Here is an 8,950-nt window from a genome sequence, read left to right as displayed (position 1 = left end):
ATGACTCTGGATGCTTGTAAATAAATGAATTGTAATGAAAGCAGGGAGGCCAGTTAGGAGGCTATCACAACCATCTGTTGACCTAAAACATATAGACTGTCAGTTATTTCTCCAGCAAAAACAAATTTATTCACGATCAGGAGAGAACTGCAATTCGGGGTGTGCAACAATGGCGAGCCACATGCAAGTCCCTGCAAAGCAAAGGAAGGAGAACTCTTTTATAGAGGGGAAAGGGAAGTTGGGAGGGCTATCATAAACAGAGTCCATGGCTTTTCATTGGCTGAGTTGTTGCTAGAAAAGAAGTAGTCTTTCTGCTTCCTTTTGGGCTCTGCTACCATCATAGGACCTGAGAGCTCCCCCTCTGGCCTCTCACCTCTATTTAATTCAGGTTTCTGTTTACTAATTATTTTACACATCCCACCAATATGATGATGATAATGAGGATGGAGAGTTATCATAGATCTGAGATAGAATCAATAGGAGTGTGGAAATAAGGAATCCTAGGGGAGGGAGACTTACCAACTTACAAAATCCCATAGATATTTCCCATATAGTCTCATCATGACTGAAAGTGACACAAAGATTGTATCTGCAGATAAGCACAGTCTGAAGATCTGGAATTCTTTTCACAACATCAAATAACCTTTACTTTTATGTCCCTACATTACATACATACATTCTTTAGGCTGAGCCAGTTCCAAAATTAGACCCCAAGAGACCTTGTACACTTCCACTTTTTCTCTTGGTCCTCTGCCTTCCCCAACAGAACAAGATTAAGCCTACCTTCTAGAGGGCGAGGGGCCCCATGAAACAGAGCTGAGTCAGTTGCCCAGCAAAGATCTCAGAACTGTGAGAAAGCCTAGCTAAGATTTGCATTAGACTAGCTGAACTATAGCTGACCACAGACATATGGGAGAGCCTCACTGAGCCTAGACTAACAGCCACCTTCACCTATATTCATGAACAATAATAAACATATTTTAAGCCAATGAGGTTTGTGATGGTTAGCTATGTGACATCATTATGACAAAGATAACTGCTACGTGCATCTTCTAGGAAGGAAAATATGGTCCAGAGAGGTAATTTACAAAATTGTTTGCAAAGAAATTTGCCAAATGGCTCAGTTATTAAGTATTAGAACCAAAATTCAATCTCTTTAATGCCTGGCTCCTAAGCCAGGTTCTCCTTTATGTTGCACAAACTGTGAACAAACACGTCAATATAACCCATCATGTACCCAGACTCAGATGTTGATACTGAACCAATGGGGATACTATATCAATCTCTTACTCAAAAGTCTCTTACTCAAAAGTGGCATGTTTGTTTTTTTACCCCTACAGTCATCTAAATTATTTCATCTGTTTGCAAGGTCCTCTTGTATCTGGGCCCACACCTTCCTTTCAATCCTAAGAATGACCCAAAGAAGGACTATCCTGTGTTACACTATAAACAGAGCTATTAATGAAATAGCATTTTAAAATCTCAATCACTCTTTACTAGAACCACATCACTTTAGGCTTTGAGCAGAAATTTGACTGAACTAGGGGACTGAATGACCAAGAAAAACTTTATTCTGTGATTTTTTTTTCCACCAATGATTAGTATTAGTCTTTTATTTTACCCAGAAAGCATATTCACCCAGAACCTTTCTTCCCTTTGGATGAGACTCTTAAAACATCCTTTGAAAAGTCCCCTGAGCAAGGGGTGGAAGATGGCTATGTCCTATTCCATCTGCTACAGCACAAACCCACATCTCATGTTAAATGGTGTTGTGACTTCAATAGGTCTTGGTATTGCCTAACCTCAAACCCTACTGAACTTCCTTCTACCTATTTAAACTCCAAGCCCATGAACTTCTTGTTTCAGCTTTCACACATAAAGAGGTAAAAGTTTTCTATGCCATCTTTACAACAAACAAAGCTGGACAATCTAAAAAGCAATGACTTTTCTTGCACACTTCAGAGCACTGAAAACATAGGGCATAACACCAAACCCCAAATCTGGAAAGACGGTGGTATCCAGAAAGATATGCTTACTGGAAGAGAAAAATTGGGAGTCATTAACTGGTAGGAAAATTCACAATTTAGATTTCCTGTTGGAAGCTGAGTGTGAACTAGCATGAAAGTAAGAAACTCCTGGGAACTCAGTCTTAGGGGATCCCACACTTTTGTGGGCTTTCCCTCTAGGAACCTCACAAGGTCTTCACAATGAGGGTCCAAGAAATAACTACAAAACAGCCAAAAAATGAAAAAATGTCAATAGTAATTTTTACCTATCAATAATTAATTGTAAATGGATTAAACTCTCTAATTAAGACACAGAGTGACTGAAATGATTTAAAAAGGAAAAAAAATGATTAAAAAAAAAAAAGCACTCAACTACATGTTACCTATAAGGGACTTACTGCAGATTTGAGAGTGTACATAGGCTGAAAGTGAAGGGATGGAAAAAGTTATTCCACGTAAATGGAAATAAGAAGAAAATGAGAAGAGCTAAATTTATATCACACAAAATAGACTTTAAGGCAGACATTGTAATGAGAGACAAAGAAGGTAATTTTAGGCAAAGGAATCAATTCATAAAAGGCTATAACAACTATAAATATACATGCCCCTAATGTCAGAGCACCTAAATATAGAAAGCAGCATTAACAGATCTCAAGGGAGAAATAGACATCAATATAATAATAGTAAGAGACTTCAATATCCTACTTTCAATAATGGATAGACCATTCAGATAGAAAATAGATAACAAAAAGACATAAATAAATGGAAAGATATCCCATGTTACTGGATTAGAAGAATTAATATCCTTTAAATGTCCATAATACTCAAATGGTTCAATGCAATTTCTATGAAAATTCCAATAGCATATTGCACAAAAGCAGAAAAAAACAATTATAAAATTTATATAGAACCTAAAAGACCCCAAACAGCTAAGCCAGTCTTGAGCAAGAACAAAGCTGGAGGCAACACACTTTCTTTTTTCAGACTATATTACAAAGTTATAGTAATGAAAAGAGTATGGTACTGATGTAATAATAAAAACAGACCAATGGAACAAAATATAGAATGCAAAAATTAACCCATATATGTATGATCAATGAATCTTCAACAAAATTGCCAAGAAAACACAATGGGTAAAGGATAGTCTCTTCAATAAATGTTGTTGGGAAAATTGCATATCTACATGCAGAAGAATTAAATTGGATGCTTATTTTACACCATGAACAAAAATTAACTCAAAATTGATTAAAGACTTAAATGTAAGATATGAAGCCATAAAACACCTAGAAGAAAACATAGGGGAAAATCTCGTTGACATTGGCCTTGGTGGTAACTTTTTGGATGTGACACCAAAAGCAAAGGCAACAAAAGCAAAAATAAATAAGTGGAATTATGTCAAACTAAAAAGTTTCTTCACAGCAAAGGAAGGAGTTAAAAAAAAGTGTAAAGGCAACCTACAGAATGGGAGAAAATATTTGCAAACCATATATATGATAAGGGGTTAATATCCAAAATACATAAGGAACTTATACAACTCAAAAGCAAAACAAAGCAAAAACAAAACAAAACAAACAAAACAAAAAACGGGTTTAAAAAATGGGCAAAGGGTCTGAATTGATATTTTTCAAAAGAAGACATACAAATGGCCAACAGGAACATGAAAAGATGTTCAACATCACTAATCATCAGGGAAATGCAAAGATGACATCTCAAAACCATAATGAGATTAATCCTTTGTCTGTTGTTTCATTTGCAAATGTTTTCTCCCATTCTGAAGGTTGTCTTTTTGTCTTGTTTATGGTTTCCTTTACTGTGCAAAAGCCTTTACGTTTAATTAAGTCCCATTTATTTTATTTGTTTTTATTTCTGTTACTCTAGGAGGTGGGTCAAAAAGATCTTGCTGTGGTTTATGTCAAAGAGTGTTTTTGCTATGTTTTCCTCTAGAAGTTTTATAATGTCTGGTCTTACATTTAACTCTTTAATCCATTTAGAGTTTATTTTTGTATATGGTGTTAGGTAGTGTTCTAATTTCATTCTTTTACATGTAGCTGTCCAGTTTTCCCAGCATCACTTATTGAAGAGGCTGTCTTTTCTCCATTGTATGTTCTTGCTACTTTGTCGTAAATTAGGTGTCCATACGTGTGTGGGTTTGTCTCTGGGCTTTCTATCCTGTACCATTAATCTATATTTCTGTTTTTGTGCCAGTGGCATTCTGTCTTGATTACTGTAGCTTTGTGGTATAGTTTGAAGTTGGGGAGCCTGACTCCTCTAGCTCCGTTTTTCTTTCTCAAGATTGCTTTGGCTATTTGGGGTCTTTTGTGTTTCCATACGAATTGTAAGATTTTTTGTTCTAATTCTGTGAAGAATGCCCTTGGTAGTTTGATAGGGATTGCACTGAATCTGTAGATTGCTTTGGGTAGTATAGTCATTTTCACAATATTGATTCTTCCAACCCAAGAACATGGTATATTTCTCCATCTGTTTATGTCATCTTTGATTCCTTTGCATATACTGAAGAATCCTTGCATCCCTGGGATAAATCTCACTTGTTCATGGTGTATGATCCTTTTAATGTGTTGTTGGATTCTGTTTCTTAGTATTTTGTTGAGGATTTTTGCATCTATGTTCATCAGTGATATTGGTCTATAATTTTCTTTTATTGTGATATCTTTTTCTGGTTTTGGTATCAGGGTGATGGTGGCTTTGTAGGATGAATTTGGGAGTGTTTTTCCCTCTGCAATTTTTTGGAAGAGTTTGAGAAGGATCAGTGGTAGCTCTTCTCTAAATGTTTGATAGAATTCACCTGTGAAGCCATCTGGTCCTAGACTTTTGTTTGTTGGAAGATTTTTAATTATTGTTTCAATTTCATAAATTGTGGTAGGCCTGTTTATATTTTCTAATTCTTCCTGGTTCAGTTTTGGAAAATTGTACCTTTCCAAGAATTTGTCCATTTCTTCATGGTTGTCCATTTTATTGGCATATAGTTGTTTGTAGTAGTCTCTTATAATCCTTTGTATTTCTGTGGTGTCAGTTGTGATTTCTCCTTTTTCATTTCTAATTTTATTGATTTGCATCGTCTCCCTTTCTTTCTGGATGAGTCTGGTTAAGGGTTTATCAATTTTGTTTATCTTCTCAAAGAACCAGCTTTTAGTTTTATTGATCTTTGCTATTATTTTCTTCATTTCTATTTCATTTATTCCTGCTCTGATCTTTATGATTTCTTTCCTTCTACTGACTTTGGGTTTTCTTTGTTCTTCTTTCTCTAGTTGCTTTAAGTGTAGGGTTAGATTGCTTATTTGAGATTTTTCTTGTTTCTTGAGGTGAGATTGAATTGCTGTAAACTTCCCTCTTAGAACTGATTTTGCTGCATCCCATAGATTTTGGGTCATTGCGTTTTCATTGTCATTTGTTTCTATGTAATTTTTAATTTCACGGAGCTCAATATCAAAAAAACAAACAATCCAGTTAAAAAATGGGCAGAAGATCTAAATAGACATTTCACCAAGGAAGACATAGAGATGGCCAAGAGGCACATGAAAAGATGCTCAACATCATTAATTATTAGAGAAATGCAAATCAAAACTACAATGTGGTATCACTTCACGCCAGTCAGAATGGCCATTATCAAAAAAGCTAGAAACAGTAAATGCTGGAAAGGGTGTGGTGAAAAGGGAACCCTCCTACACTGTTGGTGGGAATATAAATTGATACAACCACCCATGGAAAACAGTATGGAGGTTCCTTAAAAAACTAAAAATAGAACTACCATATGACCCAGCAGTCCCACTACCAGGCATATACCCTGAGAAAACCATAATTCAAAAAGACACATGCACCACAATGTTCATTGCAGCACTATTTACAATAGCCAGGACATGGAAGCAACCTAAGTGTCCATTGACAGATGAATGGATAAAGAAGATGTGGCACATATATACATTGGAATATTACTCACCATAAAAAGAAATGAAATTGAGTTTTTTGTAGTGAGGTGTATGGACCTAGAGTCTGTCATACAGAGTGAAATAAGTCAAAAAGAGAAAAACAAATACCGTATGCTAACGCATATATATGGAATCTAAAAAAAAAAAAAAAAAAAAAAAGTTCCTGATGAACCTAGTTGCAGGGCAGGAATAAAGAGGCAGACACAGAGAATGGACTTGATTGATGACATGGGGTGGGAGGGTGAAGCTGGGGCGAAGTGAGAGTAGCATTGACATATATACACTACTGAATGTAAAATAGTTGGCTGGTGGGAAGCAGTAGCGTTGCACAGGGAGATCGGCTTGGTGCTTTGCGATGACCTTAGAGGGGTGGGATAAGGAGGATGGGAGGGAGGCTCAAGAGGGAGGGTATATGAGGACGTGTGTATGCATATGGCTGATTTGTTGTGCAACAGAAACTAACATGGTATTGTGAAACAATTATACTCCAATAAAGATCTATTAAAAAAAAAAAGAAAAAAGAAAACCATAGTGAGATGTCGCCTTACACCAGTTAGGATGGCTATCAACAAAAAGTTAAAGTGTTGGCGAGGATGTCGAGAAAGGAGAACCCTTGTGCATTATTGATGGGAATGAAAATTGGTACATCCATTACAGAAAACAATACAGAGGTTTCTCAAAAAATTACATATAGAACTACCATATGATCCCGCAATTCCACTTCTGGGTATATATCCAAAGGAGTGAAAATCTGGATCTCAAAGAGATATTTGCACTTCCATGTTCAATGCAGCATTATTCACTATAGTCAAGATATGGAAACAACAACAAGATATATATACATATATATGAATATATATGAATATTATTCAGCCTTAAGGAAAAAAGAAAATTCTGCCACTTGCAACAACATCAGGAGAGCATGTTATGTCAAATAAGCTAGACACAGAAAGATAAATACTGCATAATCTCAGTTATATGTGGAATCTGAAAAAGTCAAAGTTGTAGAAACAGAGACTAGAATGATGATTACCTAGAGCTGGTGGGGGGAAATGTGGAGCTATTGGTCCTGAGTACAAAGTTTCAGTCATTAGATAAATCAGTTCTGGAGACCTAATGTACAGCATATATTATATACACATATATACACACACATAACCATAGTCATATCGTTAATAATAATATATTTAAAGTAGTAAAAGAAAAAATCACCAACTTAGAATTCTACTTCAATGGCATTATTCTTTTTTTTTTTAAGCCATAATCACTCATTTATCCTTTCATTTATTTGTTCTTAGCAGTCTTTTTTTGGCCACACCGTGCAGCATATGGATCTTAGTTCCCCGACTAGGGATGGAACCCGTGCCGCATGCGTTGGAAGTGTGGAGTCAACCACGGAACCGCCAGGGAAGTCCCTCAGTGGCATTATTCTTAAAAGGCAAAGGACAAATATACTTTCTCAGTCAAATAAAAATACACAGAATTTACAGCCAGATGAACTGCCCTACAAAGGCTTCAGTGAGAAGAAAAAGGATATAGGTCAGAAACTTTGATATACATAAAGAAATGAAGAACATCAGAGAAAGAATAGGTGAAAGCAAATTAAAACTTCTAATTTTTTTATTCTTAACTAATCTTAAATATAACTCTATTTAAATCAATAATAGCAAAAGTATTGGGTGATGATAGCACATGGATAAATTAAATGGATAAGAGCAATACCAAAAAATATGAAAGAGAGGAATTAGGAATACAGCTGGTGGTCCATATCTGTGAGTTCCATATGTATGGATTCAATGAACCACAGATTAAAAATTTTTGAAAAAAAGTTCCAGGAAGTTCAAAAATCAAAACTTGAATTTGCCACATGCTAGTAACTATTTACATATAATTTACATTGAATTTACAACTATTTACATAGCATTTACATTGTATTAGGTATTATAAGTAATCTGGAGATGATTTGAAGTATATGGGAGGATATGCATAGGTTATATTCAAACACTATGTAATTTTATATAAGAACCTTGAGAATCCATGGATTTTCATATCTGTGGGGCATCCTGCAACCAAGCCTGCATGGATACTAAAAGATGACTCTACTCTGTTATAAAATACATGCATTTCAGATAAAATGCTATAGTGTTATTTGAAGGTGGACTTCAATTAGCTTAAAAATATTGCAAGCTCTAGGACAACTATTTTTTAAAAGAGAGTAGATAAAATGAAACTATACTAAAGGCTCAATTAAAATTGGAGAAGCTAAAAAAAGGAAAAAAATAAACAGAACAAACACAATGAATAAAAAATATTGCAAACATGGTGGTTAATCTAACTATTTCAATAATCACTTTAAATATGGTCAAAGTTAAACACATCAATCAAAATAGAGATTATCAGAATGGATTAAAAAGAAAAAAACAAAGCCTGACTACTCTGTCTACAGGAAATCCACCTTAAGTATAAAAATTCTGATAGGTTAAAAGTAAAGAAGTGGAAAAGATATATCTTGCTAACATTAATCAAAAGAAAACTGAAGTAGTTACATTAATTTTAGACAAAGTAGAGTTTAGAGCAAGGAAAATTATCACTGATAAAAAGGACATTACATAATGGTAAAGGGGTCGATTTTTCAATAAAACAATTCTCCAAGAATCCTGAAGTTGTATGTATCTAACGATAGAGCACCAAAATACATGACTTAAAAACAGAAAGAAATAGATAAATACACTGTTATAGATGGAGACTTTAACACCCTATTCCCATTAGTAATTAATAGATCAAGCAGGCAGAAAATCAGTAAGGCTATAATTGACCTGAACAGCACTATCAATCAACTTATCTAAACAGCCAGACAAACTGGCTGTTAGTTTTTTTTTTTTTTTTTTTAATGAAAATCCAGGGAAGAATTTTCCTTGTATGAGTTCAGATCTTTTTTTTTTTTTTTTAAGGATTTTCTTATTTATTTATTTATTTATTTATTTTTGGCTGTGTTGGGTC

Source organism: Balaenoptera acutorostrata, chromosome 6 (assembly GCF_949987535.1).
Source record: "Balaenoptera acutorostrata chromosome 6, mBalAcu1.1, whole genome shotgun sequence".
Classification (NCBI taxonomy): Eukaryota; Metazoa; Chordata; class Mammalia; order Artiodactyla; family Balaenopteridae; genus Balaenoptera; species Balaenoptera acutorostrata.
This window is presented reverse-complemented; position numbering follows the sequence as displayed.